General features: G+C 37.1%; 1 protein-coding gene across 3 annotated transcripts in view; it reads left to right on the forward strand.

Moving 5' to 3' along the window:
• LOC136032890 (zinc finger CCHC-type and RNA-binding motif-containing protein 1-like) overlaps nucleotides 1–19,159 on the forward strand; it is an 83,480-nt gene that overhangs the window by 34,829 nt on the left and 29,492 nt on the right. The gene's annotated exons all lie outside the window — the stretch shown is intronic.

A 19,159-nucleotide genomic window follows, 5' to 3' on the forward strand; every position in this document is an offset into this window, starting at 1 on the left:
TGTGCATCTCCGAAGTTTCTAAAACCATGAGGTGGGGATGGGGATGAGAAAGGGGCAGTCTCCTCCTATACGCAATAAGTTCTGCTCTTTTCGGGGTTTAATTTTACTCTTTGATTTCATAATAAGAGTGTAGACCAGAAATATTCCCTGAAATAAAGAGGGATTAAATACTAATTTCACGTTTTTCATGCGTTTTTCAAGTTTTTTTACACCCCCTATTCCCGAAAAATCCCCCCAAATAAAATTGCTGGATACGGCCCTTCTCTCCCTTAGAACCAATTCTGTATTTATATGAAGGATCAATGAGAGCTAGGGATGTTTTGACATTAGAATGCACCCTTTGAGGTATCTCCCTCCCTCACTAACTGAAAAGCAATCCGAGAATTGTAGAGGTTTAAAGCCTTATATGCAAATGTTTGGAATTGTATCTTTTATTTTTGCCAAAGAATCATAAATTTTATTAATTTATATACATAGTTTGCTGTGGACGGCTCTTGGATATAGAGCCGAAATACAGAATCAGTCCTAAGGGAGAGTTGAGGGGAAGGTGGAGATAGAATTTGTATATAATCCCCAGGGCCATATCTAGGAATTTTGTTTGGGGGGTTATTTTTTCAAGGGGGCGTACAAAAACTTTAAAAAGCGCATCAAACAAGTGAAATTAATGTTTAATTCCTCTTGATTTCTGGGATTATTTCTGGTCTACGCTGTTATTATGAAAGTAAAGAGCAACTGTAAACTCCAAAATGCACATAATTTATTCCGTATAAAAGGTGTCTGCTTTTTCCTCATCTTCTTCCCATGGTCACACAGACTTCGGAGGGTGCTCATTAGATCAGAACATGAGAGTTCAAGTCCCCTTTTTATAAGTTAAAAGTGACTGAAGACCAACCAGTCGCGTGGGGTATTTTCTGGGGGGTAAATACCGGTCCCGAATTTTTGTAATTTTTAGTCTCTGAGACAGAAAAAAATCAAAATTTATTACCTTAATGTCCTACATTTAAAAAGGAAGAATATTTTATTTTTGAATATAGCAGGAAAAAATGTTTTGGATATTTTCATCATTCCCGTTTTTTCAAGAAGCTGGAACACCGAAATTTTGCAAACAGGGCAAGCATAATCTAGTAGCTAGAAAAGTAAAGTTATTGTTTTGAATAGAAAAAGCTCTAGGTGTGGAATTATTATTTTATATTGAGTGTGAAATTTACAAATAATGATAAGAACTAAAAGAGGGATGTTAAGTAGTGGGGCCATAACGAATATTAACAAGCCCTAGTAACCAGTTCCATCCGACCCTAGCAACCAGCAGGTGTTAATGATTTTCCCCTCGACGTTGGTAATGATTGTGCATGCCTGTTGTTACGTAATACTATAGAAAGTTGCTTGTTACGCAATAGGGAATGTTTTCTTCAGGAATTCTTTGGTTGCTTCGTAATGCTTATGCAACTGTTGTAACTGAGGATGATGTAATCTCGCGTAACAGTTAGAGCTCAGGTCCCGCTAGTCAAGTGAGAAACCCCCAGTTGTAATTGTGGATGACGTATTTCGCACACGTGACTGATACGTAATACTTTAGGAGTGTATATTTTTTTTCTTCAAGATTTTTTTTTTGTTCCGAGATGTTTTTTTTCGAGATTTATTTTTCTTCATGATTTTCTGCAGACATTTCACTGGAAGTGAAAGTCACCACCAGGGCTTGTTGTTTTGTCTTGAGATAGTTGTTTCTGGAAATTTTTGGGATCATTCCAATGACAGCCCTATCGCATTGACGTGTCTGCCAAGCATTTTGTCGATGAAATAACACAATGAATCTCAGCAGAGCCCTGACCTTCTGGAGAACTTTATTATTATTAATTGAACCGTGATTGAAGTGTCAACTTTTCCAACAAAAAAACTTTTGATATAGATTCTAATATACCAAAAAGTTCAATTTCTGTTCTGAATTTTCCAAATAAGAGCAAAAATCACACTTCTGTTCTGAACTCATCCATAGAAGAGAAACGAGTCATGCTACAGTTCTGAATTTCCCCAAAGAAGAGACAAAATTTACACTTTTGTTCTGATTTCCCTCCAAACAGAGAAAAAAAGTTCAAATTCTGTTCTGGATTAGAATTGTCAACATATCTAGCAAAAGAACTTTTGATAAGGATTCTAATATACCAAAAGTTCAACTTTTGTGTCGATTTTTTTTCAATGAAGAGGAAGAAGTCACATTTCAAATCTGAATTTACCAGAAAAGAGAAGTGTTCATATTCTTTTCTCCATTTATTCAAAATATATTTAATTTTGTTAGTCTAGTTAACGGTTTTTTTTTATTGTGACATCAAATACTTCCCTCCCGTCCCTACTGCCGTCATCTATTAATTTACAGTCAGAGATGGCAGCGTTTTCATTTTTCTACCCAAGTTCTACCATTTTTTATGGCACTTGATATTAATCAAGGGACATATAGCCATCGCAAATTCTGTCGGTCTGTCTGTTGGCTTGTCTGTCGGTCTGTCTGTCCTGGTTTTGCTTCTTTGGGCACTTCCGGGTAAGCTAGGACAGTGAAGCTAGGACAGCGACCGGATCCGGTGACAATAAGGGGAGTTGGAGGGGGGGGGAACCAAAAATATTGGAAAACGCTTAGAGTGGAGGGATCGGAATGAGACTTGGTTCGAAAAATAATCACAAGTCCTAGATACGTGATTGACATAACCGGGATGGATCTGCTCTGTTTGGGGGAGTCGGGGGGAGGGTTAATTCTGAAAAATTAGAAAAATGAGGAATTTTTAAATTACGAAGGAGTGATCAGATCTGAATGAAATTTGATGTTTGGAAGGAGATCGCGTCTCAGAGCTCTTATTTTAAATCCCGACCGGATCCAGTGACATTGACGGGAGTTGGATGGGGGAACCTAAAATCTTGGAAAACGCTTATAGTGAAGGGATCGGGATGAAACTTAGTGGTAAAAATAATCATAAGTCCTAGATACAAGATTGACATAACTGGAACGGATCCGCTCTCTTCGGGGGAGTTGGGGGAGGAGCGTTGATTCTGAAAAATTAAAAAAATGAAGCATTTTTAACTTACGAAGAAGTGATCGGATCTAATTGAAATTTGATGTTCGGAAGGATATCGTGTCTCAGAGCTCTTATTCCGACCGGATCCGGTGAAGAGGAAGTTGGGGGGGGGGGAACCTAAAATCTTGGAAAACGCTTAGAGTATAGGGATTGGGATGAAACTTGGTAGGAAAAATAAGCACAAGTTCTAGGTACGGGATTGACATAACCGGGACGGATCTGCTCTCTTTGGGGGAGTTGGGGGGGGGTGGAGGGTTAATTCTAAAAAATTAGAAAAAATGAGGTATCTTGACTTACGAAAGAGTGACCGTATCTTAATGAAAGTTCATATTTAGAAGGACCTCGAAACTCAGATCTCTTATTTAAAATCCCGACCGGATCCAGTGTCATTAAGGGGGGGGACCGGAAATCATGGGAAACGCTTAAAGCGGAGAGATCAAGATGAAACTTGGTGGAAAGAATAAGCACAAGTCCAAGATAGGTGACTGACATAACCTGATCGGATCCGCTCTCTTTGGTGGAGTTAGAGGCGGGGGGGGGGGGAGTAATTCGGAAAATTAGAAAAAATGAGGCATTTGTAACTTACGAACGGGTGTTCGGATCTCAATGAAATTTGATATCTAGAAGAATCTTTTGCTTTAGAACTCTTATTTTAAATCCCGACCAGATCTGGTGACATTGAAGGGAGCTGGAGGAGGAAACCGGAATCCCTGGAAAACGTGAAAATCGAGGTATCTTACGAATGGGGAGATCGGATCTTAATGAAACTTGATATAAAGAAGAATTTTATGTCTCAGATGCTCCATATTCAATTCAGATTGGATCCAGGGACATAGAGGGTTGGAGGGGGAAACAGAAATACTGGAAACCGGAAATCTTGGAAAACGCTTAGAGTGGAGAGAACGGGATGAAACTTGATTGGAAGAATAAGTACAAGTTATAGATACGAGATTGAAGTAGTTGGTACGGATCCGTTCTCTTTGGGGGAGCTGGGGGTTATTAATTTGGAAAAATTAGAAAAATTGAAGTATTTTTAACTTAAGAATGGGTGACCGGATCTTAATGAAATTTGATAATTAGAAAGAACTTATGTATCAGAGCTCTTGTTTCAAATCCTGATCAGATCTGTCGACATTGGGGGGAGTTGGAGGGACTGGAAACCGTGAAAACGCTCTAAAATGTCGTAGATATGTATTTGACGTAATCGGACTGGATCCGCTTTCTTTGGGGGAGGTAGGTGTTGGGGTTCAGTGCTTTGGCGGGTTTAGTGCTTCTGGACGTGCCAGGATGATGAAAATTGATAGGCGTGTCAGGGAGCTGTACAAATTGACTTGATAAAGTTGTTTTCCCCGATTCGACCGTCCGGTGGCTGAAGGGAGAGGAAAAATTAGAAAAATTGAGGTATTTTTAACTTACGAGTGGGCGATCGGATCTTACTGATTTTGATATTTAGAAGGACCTCGTGACTCAGATGTCTTATTTTAAAACTCGACCGGCATTAAGCCTCTGATTTTCCTTTTAAAGCAATTGATTGAATTGATTTCCTTTTAAAGCTATTGATTCTTAAGATTTTGCTAGAGCTCATACCATATGAGTTCTTGGCTCTTGGCTCTTCTTGACCTCGTCACAAGTGCCATATGAGCTCTTAGCTCTTGTTTTTTCACTAAAGCTATAGATGCCACCACAGCAAATTATTCTCTTAGGTTAATTTATGTTAAAATAATTGTTTGTTAGATTAAAAAATCTAATATATTTTTGAATAAATGCAGAACAGAAGTTGAACATTTCTTTTCTTTTGGAAAATACCGAATTGGAGTGTTTCTTCTTTCTCTTCATTGGAAAAATTCTACACAGAAGTTGAACTTTTTGATATATTAGAATCCTTATCAAAAGTTCTTTTGCTAGCCATGTTGACAATTCAAATCTAGAATAGAAGGGTAACTTTCTTTCTCCTCTTTGGAAAGTTCAGAACCGAAGTGCAGCTTTTTTTTCCTTCTGTGGAAAAATTCTGAACAGAAGTTGAACTTTTTTCTCTTCTTTGGGAAAATTCAAATTTTAGCATGGAAAAATTCTACACAGAATTTGAACTTTTTGATATATTAGAATCCTTATCAGAAGTTCTTTTGCTAGCCATGTTGGGAATTCAAATCTAGAACAGAAGGGTAACTTTCTTTCTCCTCTTTGGAAAAGTTCAGGACTGAAATGCAGCTTTTTTTCCTTCCATGGAAAAATTCTGAACAGAAGTTGAACTTTCTTTGGGAAAATTCAGATTTTAGCATGACTTGTCTCTCTTCTTTGAATAAATTCAAGAGAGAAGTGTGAATTTTTTCTCTTCTTTGGAAAAATTGGGAACAGAGATTGAACCTTTTTTTCTTCTTTGGGAAGATTCAGAACAGACGTGTAACTTTTTTCTCTTCTTTGCGAAAATATTGTTGCTGACTTGACAGTGGGAATGAGAAATTCCCACCCACCCGTCTCTGAATCTCGATAAATTCCCACTGCATATGTCTCTAACTCTAAAAAGTATCCGATCCATCTCTCTCGGACTTTGGTATAAACCTTATCCACCTATTTCAAACACTAGTACACCCTCTGTGAGCCTGGTAGTAGTATCTATGTCTCTGAAAATTCCTGTTCTTGCATATTCGACTTTTGAATAAACGAGTTGCTACCAAAAGGAGTAGGCAGAAGTAAGAAAGACATAATTATTGGACCTTTCAATAAGTGGACCTATTTGTTGAACAAAATAGCGCTCTTAAAATTTTGATTGGATGTGTTTTGGGGAATGATATGCTTGAGGGGGGCTAGATGTCCTCCGTTGACTCTTGACTTTTAAAAAGGGCATTATAACTTCGGATTTCCAATCACATGAGCCCCATCCGATCAGAAATTTTTATAGTCACCGGTTCCATAAAAACCTTATATGCCCCACGGCATAACTTACAACCCTTGCCATGAGGGTTGTGGTGTGTGTCATCCTCAAAGATATAATTACTGGATTTTTCAGCTATGGTGAACAAAATGGTTATCTCAATTATGGGGAAATGATGGGCTTGGTAGAGATGGGGGGGCTTCAATAACTTCCAGCTATTAAAAAGAACACTAGAACTTTCAATTTTTATCGCAAGAACCCCTTTACAAGTTTATACGACAACTCCTTCTATAAGAAGTGTCCTGGTCTTCTTTTTTTCTTTTTTTTTGATAAATTCAGTTGATTCGTTGTTTCTGTTTGCTGATTGTTTAATTATTCTTTAGTTAAGTTTCTGCTCTAGCCAAGCATTTTGTGTGCTTTCCTGGCAGATTATGTACAGTAGTTGTGTATTTTTGTTTAAATAAATATTATTGAATTGAATCGAATTGTCAAAAAAAAGTATGCCCATATCGCTCTTTACTTAGGCTTGGGCAACCATAAGGGGGGAGTGCCAGCTGCCCCCGGGCTGAATGACGCTGCCTTATATTTTTATATATTTTTGTTTTGAGATTTACATTATACAACGTTTGAAGTGCTGATTAGACTAGGTAAGCTTCCCCCCCTAAAATTTATCTTATGGGCGTCCATGACTTAGGCAGCGCTATTGCGCTGCCTATGACTAAGTTTGGTTGAGATCCAGCAACCTAATTTAATTTATAACACAATGGCTTGAATTTGGATGTCCTTCACCCACCCCACAAAGGTCAGATTGGTACCGGATTCTTGAAAAGAAAAAGTTGCCTAACACATTAGTTGTTACTTCTTATCAGGTTTGGTTGAGATGTAATGACCTCTTCTGGTGGACACTGATACCAAAAAATTAGGCGTCCCTTCCTCATAGTAATATTATAGTATGCAGACAATGAAAAAAGTCCAACCTGGAAATCAGTGAGCATTTTCGTTAATTTGTATACAAAACCAGCAATCTATTCTGGCATATTTTCGTATTACAAAAATTTGCCCCCTTCTTTTCTTCTATACTACTCACAGAGGTAGTATGGACTGTGAAATCTTGATCATGAAAAAGCATAGGTAACACAAAAGTTCTTCTTTCTTATCAGGTTTTATTTACATGTCGCTACACATTCTGGTTATGTGCTGATGACAAGAATTGAGGAGCCTCCTCCTTTCCGCTGCGTTTGCATTGTGTTCATATCCCAATATTTAATACTGGGCCACCACGTTCATCATATTTGGTTGGGATTTGACGTCCTCCTTTTATAATCGGACATGATAACAGTCTTTGGCCTGGTTTCATCGTTCCCTACTGAGACCAGGAAAAGCCTAAAATTTCAGAAGTTACGATTGGGACGCTGGTTCGTACTCCTCGCTGAGTTTGGTTTTGACAACTTCTTCTGAAAGATAGCTTGATGACAAGAGGACTGCAGTTACACCTCCACCACAAAAACCGAATTGGTCTTAGATTACGAATAAGCACGCGCAGCACACCAAATGTTAATTTGTACCCAATTCTGATTGAGATCCCTCCAAGGTCGGATTGCGTTTGAATATTCCTCTAAATCGTAGGCTATTTGAACACCGGCTTTAGCTTCCTATCAATTTTGGTTGAGATCTGGATCTGGATCTGGCTGCCCCTACCGGGAGATGTGCTCCCCACCTATTGATTGGATCGGAGCTGGAATTTTCAGTCTAATTTTAGGTCCAAGCTTTATACGTGTATGAAATTCCATAAAAATCACTCAAAATTGAAAATATTACTTTGAAAATTCTAAATTTGGGATTTCCATACTGACTTTTCAAGAATACGCAATTCTTGAGAGAAAAAAAAAATCAGTAATCGATAGAATAGTGGCATGTTCTCTAAGTTTTAGCGGTCTGGCACCATGAAAATTGCCATAAAGAAAAAGTCTCTGTGTTCTAAGGTCTACACAAGCCTGACATTAGATGATTCTTAATAAGTATCATTCCAGAGCTAGGACCAGAGGTGCCATTTGGGTGGGGCAGGGGTGGGCAAATGCCCACCCCAGATTTTCCAGGGGGGCCAAGCTTCCACCAAAAAGGGTCCTTTGCCGGCCATAACACTATTTGCTATTAACCATTGTAAACTTTGAAAGCAAGTTAGATACCTAATCTAATTCTCAAGTTCTGTCAAATGCCCGTTTCCTAGATGATTATATTAATATTATAAATTCTGAATATTTGCAGTAATTCCTCTAAGTTGATAGACTAAAATAGGTCAGTTCCTGGCCTATCGTTTCTTGATGGAATCGTTCCTTGTTATCTTCCAACTGTACTATATAGAGACAATTACGCGAGCGACGAAATCGCTGTCTCAGCAATTCCATGCCATCGCTGTCGAGTTGGTTATTTCTTGATTGCGCACCCTAACTCGGGCCATATACAGAAATTACAGAATTATTATAGAAATTACAATATAGCTTTTCAATAATATTTTTTTTCACAATTTACGGTGGATATGGAGGGGTATTTTCAAGTGGATTGGAGGGGAATACGGATATTTCCATAGCCCCATCCTATATACAACCTTGAAAACAGAGGCTAATTTTCAAAAAAAAATAACTTTGCACGCCATTTCGCAGTTACTATTAGTAAGTTTCAATAGATAAGTGTCCATGTCATTCATAGAAAAGAATATATTTGTCTAAAAACATATCATTAATCAATTCAACCAAATCTTTCCTTTTAAAAATTTTTGTATTCATTGAGCCTTTTATTGGCCCTGTCTATACAACCTTAACTTTCAAGCCGATTGACAAGCTGATTAACATATCTGATTAATCAAAAGCAAACTTTCACTGATGGAAGAGCGAAGATGAAACTTAAAACGAACAAAAATTATTGCTTCGCAGTTTATGCGACATATATCTGCAATATTGGTTCGAATAGAACTGACTCTTAATATTTCCCTTAACTTATAGAATTCTGAGCAACTAGCGCTTTACTGAAAACACACAGTCAACAGAACGAAACACGATTATAAGCAACTAAGAACTCCTTACTTACCCTGAAGAAAACAGAAGACCAATTGAGGCTCTCAATAGTCTTCTACCAGCCATGAAATCCTTACTTTTGAATATAAAATTTTAATTCTCTCAAAACCTTAAGAAGGCTTAGTTTTCAGTAAAGCGCTATTTTCAGAATTTTTAAAATTTAGGGAATTATTACAAGTCAATTTATTTGTACCCATATTACAAGTATATGTCACATAAATTGCACAGCAATAATTTTGTTTGTTCTAAGTTTCATCTTCGCTCTTTACTTCCATCAGAAAATTTTTTTTAATAAATTTTATTCGTTTTTATTGGAACTACTACTATTAACAACTCACGGCAGCACCAAGCCACCTGAGGCCAGTATAGCTACGCACGCTCCCCCTCCATCCCACTCTATTCAAACCCTCCCGTTTTACACCCTCCCACGAAGTTCTCATTTCCTTTAAATCTTTTTTTTATGACATCCTCCCACCCCAACTGCGGACGATCTGCTCTCCGTTTAGCCATAGACGGTTGACCGAAAAAGACAGTCTGTCATCTTACATCCGCACAACTTGCCCTGGCCATCTCAACCTTTCTCTCATTATAGCCCAACTAAGCGATGTTGAACGATACTTTTCGTACAGCCTAGCATTTGAAATACGGTCAGTCAGCCGGGTAAGAAGAACAACCCGTCCAGGCAATTTCTCTTCAAAAAATCTAGCAGATCTTCATCCGATTTTCGGAGCACCCATGCTTCAGTCGTATTTGACCACTGTCATCACTGTACCTTCCAATCTTCTAATCTTGGTTTGCAGACTTAGGGTAAAAAACACCCTGATTCTTGGCTATTCTCCTTTTAATATCTCCAATGCTCCCATCGTCTTTACTAATAATACTACCAAGATAAGAGAAGCTGTCCACCCAGCGTCATCTTTTCGTCTTCAATTATTCCTAGCCCCAGTGACTTGGTCTTCTTAACGTTAATTTTCAAACCTATTCTAGTACCCAGAACTCGCAAAACCTCTAAGAATTCTTTTATTTTGCTCATACTTTCATCTAGTATGCTTAAATCATCAGCATAATCTAAGTCCAGGAGAGTTTTTCCTCCCCATATGATTCCGTGTTCTCCCATTGCCTTTCATGTACTCCTTAATACAAAATCCATCAAAATGATATATATAGAGAGGGATAGAACACAATCCTGCTTAACTCCTGTTTTAATACGAAACCAGCTGCTAACCTCATTTCCTACCTTAAGCGCAGCAATGTTATTCTCGTAAATAGCATGATCACTTGAATATATTTGTCTGGTATACCATACAAGGATAAGACCTTCGCTAAAGCTCTTCTGTCAACAGAATCAAACGCTTGCTCATAATCTATAAAACTTAGGACCAAAGGTGTTTGATAACTCGGGCACTTCTCAATTACTAATCTAAGAGCGAAAGTTTCGTCGATACATCCTCTACTTTTCTAAAACCACACTCTTCTTCTCTTATATTTTATCTACAGCATTTCTAAGTTTAAAAAGTATCACATGATTAATTAAATTGCTAAATACCAGACTAATACCTCGATAATTACCACGTTCACTCTTATCCCCTTTTTTATACATTGGTTTAATTAGGGTTTTCCTAAAATCACTAGGTACTTCCACTTTTCAAAAATCATATACATAATCTTCAGTAACTTATTTCTAACCTCAGAGCCACCATACTTAAGAAAATCATTAATCACACTATTAGCACCTGGAGCCTTATTATTTTTCAATATTTTTAGTACAGTCGGTAATTTTTCTCACAAAACAAATCTTGCTTCACGTCCAAGGTATCACGAAGTTTTTCATTTTTCTCTATATCTTTTCCTGCAACTCCATCTCGGTTTAGCAAATTCTCAAAATGCTCTACCCATCTCTCTCTAACTCTTTCCTTATCACTAATAGTGGCCCAGTTCCTACCTTCAACTGGGACAAGTCAGGATTGACTACTCCCTCTCGCTTTATTAACATGCGGGTACAATATTTTACAATAACTTCGTCTAACTGCAACTTCCAGATCCTTGGCAATTTTATCCATGGTCTTCACCTAACACCTCCTTAGTTCATATTTTAGTGCTTTAACCACTTTCTTAAAACGTAAACAACGTTTCAAGGTAATGAAATCACAAGTAAAATGGGTTTTTGCTAAAATAGGGCATTATACATACATAGGCTTTACCTCACTTCTCTTAAACTTTTCCAACAAAAAAAGGGATTTTGTCAAAGACTCCAAAGCGTAGATTATTATTTTTTTTTAGAAGTTAAAGATTCCCTACAAAAAAATTCTCACGTAAACTTTCCCTACAAAAAAAAAAAAAAAATTCAAGCTCCTTTATACAAAAATGTGTAATTTTGGTATTTTTGTCCCAGGGATGATCGTAGCAAACTAATGGTTCTAGAAGATCGAGAGGGGTCGCATTCGAATGGAAATTAAAAGTAATAGTGCCCTTTTTAAGTGACCAAAAAGATTGGAGGGTAACTGGCCCCGCTTCCACGCCCTTTTCCCCCCAAAGTAATCTGATGAAAATTTTGAGATAGCCATTTTGTTCAATACAGTTGAAAGATCATATGATTGTATTCTTAGGGGTAAAATGACCCCCCCACAGTCCGTGGAAAGAGGCCTGTAAGTTATGAAATTTGCAAATTGTTTAAGTATAGTATTTGTTATTGGGAAGTATGCATAGATTTTATTTGGGGGGGAGGGATTTTGTGCTTCGGGTAGATTTTCATATGGAGAATATTCCTTGGAGAGGGAAATTTCCGTGGGGTGAATTTTTCAGGGAAAATCTTAAACTGGGGAGATTTGACAGAATTCCTATACGAAATTCTTTTTAATTGTCTTGTATTCTCTTTGCCAAATCAAATTTTGCATGAGGAGATATTCTCGGGAATTATCCTGGGGCTATTTTCCACGTGCTTTGATTTCCGGGAGAAATTTCCACAGAAGGGGGCGATTTCCAGAGTGATGGAGAGACCAATTAGAAACCAGTCTTTTTCAAATGTAAGTATGCTTAGAAGAATTTTTCAGACTGCATCGTCCACAAGAAATTTTACGGGAAGCGAGGATTTTCAGCGAGAATGGAATTATCTGGAGGGATTTTGGCGGGGGTGATTATATGGAAATTATTCTGTACGTGAACGGTTCCTCCCTCTTCAGTACCTTGCTCTTTACGCTAAAGTTTGACTGTTTGTTCAAATCTTTTTAAGCACTTTCAGCAATTATTTTTTAGAATTTTTTAGCACTTTCTTAAAAGTGCTAACAGCTTTGGCGTAAAGAGCAAGGTATTGAGCATAGGGCAACCCTTCATATACAGAATAAGTTCTGTTCGTTTTGAGTTTTAGTGTTGCTCCTTACTTTCAGTTAAACAATCTTTTATTTAATCACACAAAGTCCAAGGGTATATTATTATCAGTATCTTTGAAAAGTTAAGATAAAAAAAAACCATTGTTTATGACATTAAACGAATTTATATTCATCGCTATTTACAAAATTTATTTCATTATTATTGCAAGTTTTGTGGTGTATTACGGCAAAAATTTGAGCTTTAAATAAGAGAATTTACTTTTTGGATTTCACCATTTCAGGAGAACCCAAATCATTTGGCAAATAAAATGTAAAAAAAAGCAACATAAAAGTGAGATAAAAGTTTAAGATTTAGTAATTGCAAGTTACAACTTGCAATTCTTTGTTCACGAGCTAAAAAACTGATGCCCAAAGAAAATATGAAACTTTTTTACTTTTACGTTATCAATTCAATCAAAATTTTCACCCTAAATGAGTCTATGGTTGGTATGAGAAATAGAAATACAAACTCGGAATGTAGAGGGACTTCAGTAAAGTTTAAATTATTTTCTGGTCTTGAAAAGAAAAAGGGGCGTTAGCTCCTTTTTGTGGTAGTTTCTGCTCGTTTTCAGCTGGACTTTGATATCTAATGTAATTTCTGTTGATTTTGGGTTTCATTTATTTATTGATAGGGATTTAAGATACTACGCCAGAAAAACTATTTGGCTTTATTTTCCTCATCTTTGGTTTAATGTAGCTCTTATTTTTCTTTGAAAAAACCTCTTTGATGGAAAAAGGTTTTTTAATTAATTAATATACACGGAACGTTCCACTCAAAAATTTTTTGGATTGTACAGGATGAAAATCTACACCAACAACTTCTTAATTCCTAGTTAACAAGAATAGTAATGCTTTAAATTGGACAATTGCATGTATTCACAACAGGAAGCGATTAAAAACAAGGTAAAAAAATCACTGTAGATTTTGTTCAAGTCTAATGACATTTCCTTTGGACGGTCTACAACGAATTCTCGATTACCACTTTGTGATTACATTATGGCTCTTTGTTTAGATCATAGTCTGTGCAATTGACAATTCTATCCTATTTATGTCTTGGTCTAATGATAATGCAGTGTCGATTTTTCTAAATCTTTCTGTAACGGTTCTGCCCCCTTAAACGAGTGAGTGGAACAATTCTCTTTAGCCTAGATAGTGCCAACTCAAAAAACCTTACTAAAGTTAAGACGGTTTTTGGAATTATATAATATTAGCTTAGTTTTGGATTGACTCTATTTATCTCCGCCATCTTTGTCACTATTGAAAGATATATAAATAATAAAATGTGTTAAATGCTGTGAATCTATTGTTTAGTTTAGTCGAATATTAGAGAAACATGCTCTGCCCCCTTCTTTTTATCTTGATCAGCAGTAAACAGATTGAAAAAGTAAGATATGAAAATTTGATTTTCGTTTCCAGGATGGGGATTGTGAAAAAGAGAAGACTTTCTCCGAATTTTGCAAAATTTCCAGTTATTTTTCAGGAAAAAAGAGTATCATTTTTTTTCTTGGCTAATAAATAGTATAAACAAGAAGCAAAACGAAATCGTCCTAGCCAGAGGTGCCATTTGGGCTAAATCTTGGGATGGGCATGGACTCCATCTGGGCCCCCCTTCCGATTCACTTTGTGTCGCATAAGAAAAATCTGGGTTTTGGCAGCACATTGATCGAATATTCTAAGTAAAAATGCATTTTCAGCACCCGTGTGTTGCTTGGAAATGTACTGTAACCGAATGTGGAACAGAAAAACATAACAAGAAAAAAAAAATAACAACATTCAAGGTAACAAGGGGAACCGCCGAGCTTTAATCTTTGCAAAATCGTCAACAAGCTGGTTGTAGTCCAAATTTTTACTAAATCCTTCTCTGCAAATATCAAAAGGAGGTGACTGTGACGATCATCTCCTGTTGTAGACCGCAAGTAGTTTTTCACTATTTTTTAGGCTTGAAAATATTCGCTCATTGCTCGCTGTTGTCTCAGGAAGTGTGACATCCCCGTAACCCCCTGTTTGAACCTCCAAATCAGCACCGAAGAACCGTCTGATGTAGAAATCAGTCAAGCAGCCTGCAAGCTGAAAAATGGTAGAGCTGCAGGTACAGACAGGATATCAGCTGAGATGATAAAAGCATCACTTAGCGTCTGTATGACTGTGTGGCTGACACTCTTTGCTAGCATTTGGAAGTCTGAGAAAGTACCTGATGATTGGACAAAAAGTACGCTCATCAAACTTTTTAAGAAAGGTGACGCGACAAATTGTGATAACTGGAGGGGCATTAGTCTCATTTCGACTCCGCGTAAACTCTTTGCACAGATTTTTCTCCGGCGCATTCAGACAGCCCTCGATAGTCACTTGCGTGACGAACAGCATGGCTTCCGGCCGTCCCACTCCTGCACTGATCTCATCTATTTGCTACGACTGATGATCGAGGAGTCCAATGAATGGAGACAAAAAATGTACCTGATTTTCGTGGACTTCGAAAAAGCGTTCGACTCTATCGACCGAGACTCGCTTTGGAAAATCATGCGGTACTATGGAATCCCCGAAAAAATAGTGTCCCTAATTGTTGCATTGTACGAAAACACAGAATGCTGTGTTCGGACCCAAGATGGGAACACCAGATATTTCCGTATCATGTCCGGCGTAAAACAGGGTTGTGTCCTTTCTCCGTTACTCTTTGTCCTCGTTATTGATTACGTACTTCGTGATTGTACAGGATTTGGCATCCAAATTGGAGAAGCCAAAAAGCTAGCTGACCTGAATTTTGCTGACGATATTGCCTTGATGGAGAGGGACAAGGCCAAACTCCAGGATCTTCTTAATGCCATCCGTGAAAATACTAGCCGACTTGGACTCAAGATCAACACTGAGAAGACAAAGAGTATGGCAACAACCGATTCCCCTCTGGACATGAAATGCGGAGATTCAACCATCGAGCAGGTCGTGGTTTCAGGTACCTCGGCAATACTGTGGAGAATTCAGGATCAAGTGAGCGAGAAGTGCAGCGGAGGATTGGGCAAGCCAGCGGAGCTTTTAACCGACTAAAGCCAGTATGGCGATCGAAAAAGTATTCCCTGAAGCTGAAATTGAGGCTATTTAATAGCAAGGTCCTTTCTACACTTCTCTACATCAGTGAGTGCTGGAAGTTGAATCAGCAAAAAGAAAGACGGATCCTAGCCTTTGAAAACAACTGCCTTCGGAGGATCCTGAACATCGACTGGAGGGATCACGTCACAAACCAGATAGTCCGCTCTATCTCAGGCCACCCCAGGGTCACAGACGTCATCCGGCAACGTAGATGGAGATACCTTGGGCACGTGGTCCGTATGAAGGAAGACAGGATCCCTAGGCAGATCCTAGAGTGGCAATCCCAGGGAACTCGCAGGAGAGGTCGACCCAAGAACCTACCAATGGGATTTGTCGAACATCCACACGACGATCCAGCCCCAGTGGGAAGATGTTTGGGCAGCGGCGCACATGCGGGATGACTGGCGGCTCTTCGTGGATGCCCTGGGTGCCTCTGGCGGCACAGGAGGATCTAAGGTCTAAGGTAAGGTAATATTGTAAAACACTATGGTTGATAGAACATTTTGAATGAATATTCAGATATTGCCTTAAATGTAAGTGCTGAAACGCCAAAATGTTGAAAAAATGAAGTATTAGTAATCTGACTCTTTTCTGCTTTTTAATTTAACCGGCAGACAGTAAACAATCAGCAGGAAGAAAATAGCCGAGTGAAATTTTGTTGAAATTTTGTTGAAAATAGTTGAAATTTCGACAATTAGAAATAATTTGGGCTGTATGTTTGTTCATTTGGAAGGGGGATAAATGAAGGAATCCGCAATAGAAATAAAATAAAATATTTTAAAGTAGTTTCCAGAATAAGGAAGTTCCCGAAACATTCAGGGATTAGGTATAACTTTCAATGCTTTTAAAGCCCTTGAATGGGAGGCGTTTCTTTTTATAGCCCATTCATTGCTTTGCCCTCCTGTGGGGGATGCTATAACTTTTGTTGATTGATGAAACTTCTCTCTAGCTTTAATAATATTTTTTATATTACTGAATTCCCCTTTCAACTGAATTCCCAATCAGTTTTGGATATTTGATTACACATGAAAATTGGCTACCTATCACGAGGACCAATAAAAAATTATTAAGGTGTTCTAATAATACACCATATGCCAAAATTACCTGTCAATAAAAAAACTAACTAGAAATAAAAAGAATCTGCTTAAAAAATTCATAAAATCTCCAATGCTAATTTGCTCCCAGAACCTGCATAAAAAAATGCATTAGCTTGCTACTCAACAACCATTCCTTGATTGTATGCATGATCTCTCCCTATATCAAGCTGTTGATAAACCAACAAGAAATAGAATCTTCCAAAAACCAACCCTACTAGACCTTATTTTCCTTAATATCCAAGACCTTTTGGAGCATAGTGATTACTTACCCCCATTTGTAAGATTGACCACATAGCTAATAGAAATACACGTCTGTCTACTGCCACTTCCATCTTGGCATAGGCATCAAAATAAAGGATTGTTTGTTTTGCCCTTTGTTTACTGTAGTGACAATAGATGGCTGGATTGCTGCTGTCTACATTTTTTTTCTTTTTCTTACCGCCCGTTGCTTTACTGGTCCATTCAAGGGCTTTAAATTTGATTTACGAGTGAAATGAATGTTACATTTAGAAAGAGCCCCCCCAAAAAGGTATTGAATAGTATTTTTCACCTTGTCCCTACATCAGTAACGAGATCTAGTATATATATATATATATATATATATATATATATATATATATATATATATATATATATATATATATATATATATATATATATATATATATATATATATATATATATATATATATTTATATATATCTCATTGTTTCTGTTGTTGTTTTTTGTGTTATCTTACCTTGTTTAAGGATTTTTTTTCTCTTTGTTAACGTGTTTGAAATACGGACAGGTTCGTTCAAATTTGTGCTATATCATTTTTCTTTTGATTCTATGTCAAAACCTGGTGTGTTAAGACGATTTGTTATTTTCGTGTCATATTATACTCCGAGCTGAAACTTATGTCACCTTAATTGCCTCATTGCGTGCTATTCCATTCTGGCCTGTGGCATAAATTAATCTTTTTTGTCTTAAGGCAACCAAAACCGTTATCATAAATACACATTTCCACCGGCGTAACTGGGGGGCTTCGAGGCTAATAGGGGGGAGGGGTCACATTCCTATGTAGGAACTTTTGTTATGGACCTAACTTGGTTCACTTAAAATAATCCACCTCTTATTGTCAGCTAAAAATAATCCACCATTCAGAAACAAGAATAATACGAGTACTTGGCCAATATGAATCATTGTTATAATCTCCAGCTGTATTTATTCTAGTCATTGTATTTTTTTTTTTTTTTTCACATTCTAACTATGTTGCATGTTTGGAATGTATTGGCCTGTAGCTTTATTCAAACTCTTTTTTTCCTGCCCATGCAGTGATGAGCTATTTTTCGAATAAAATTAAATAATCATTAATTTTAAATCGTTTAGAAAAATCTCGCCTCTAATAAAAAAAAAATGAAAGAGTACAATAATAAACATATTCTTTAAAGCGTACTTCAAAATGAACACATGTAAAACATATAACGATTAAAGAAAAATCCTCCTTTGTATCACGACGACAAAATATTTAAGTGAAAATGAAAGTTTAGTGTGGAAACAGCCTATGCTGGAATTTGTTGATTAACACGCAAGCATGATTTTAATTTTGAATTTGAATTACATACATTACTTTATATATATAAAGTTCTTAATTTAAAAAGTACCCATCAACAGCTATCAATATAACACATTTAGCTATCAAGGGCACCGACAGAAAAGTTTCCAGGGGATAGCTGGTTTAGGGTACCAAACTACGACTTTACCCTGAAGAGGACGAATTTGTTGGCAATTTAAAATTCTGAGAAGCTAATTGATTTAAAAGTATCAATAAGTATATTTTAGGCTTCCCTGTTGCAAAAGAAGTACTGGATTCAACCAAGGTGATTCGCTTATTTGTAATGAAATTAGACTACGTTTGGTGATCTGTAATTGTGTATCAGCTATAATGAAGCGGGGTGAGTCATTGTTTAGGTGGGGGTAGTGTAGATTTCTACAAAAGTACGTTTTACTGAACAAACTGCTTACTCTTCTTAAGGCTTCAGATAAATGTTGAAAGAGGTAGGAGGCAGTGGGAATTAAATAAAATGTTTCTCTGCACAGCTAAAATGTTACATTCCCATATCTAAAAGCACATAGGTGGAAAAAGCAAGGCAGGTCATCATTGGTCCTGCCAGGAAATTTTTTTGGGGTGGCAAATAATGCAAGGAACTTAGTTTCCAGCAATTTTAAATGGTAATATTTTTCTTTTTCTATTTATATGAAGTTGCTCCAATGTATTTAAACGAATGTATGTAATTTATTTATCGATAAGGAAATCCCATGGTAGAGGTTGTGATGGCTTGAGTTATGTAGAAGATCAAAAGTCTTACAGAAGTTCCATTCATACAAACAATAATACTCCTTTTTTTCCAATCGAAATTCTTTAGTAGTAATATTAACAAGGACTTTTCACGAAAATTACTATTCATTGCCAATTTTTCAAGCATATTCAAATTTTATGCAAAATTGAAATTACAAATTTAAGTGTAGGATGGTACTAATGAACGTACATTTACTGACTTATACATTTTAAAATCAGTTAACCAGGGATTTAAGGGCCGGTACCTCAAATTATATCTTGGTTAGCCCT

The sequence above is a fragment of the Artemia franciscana genome, chromosome 11 (assembly GCF_032884065.1).
Source record: "Artemia franciscana chromosome 11, ASM3288406v1, whole genome shotgun sequence".
In the NCBI taxonomy this organism is placed as follows: Eukaryota; Metazoa; Arthropoda; class Branchiopoda; order Anostraca; family Artemiidae; genus Artemia; species Artemia franciscana.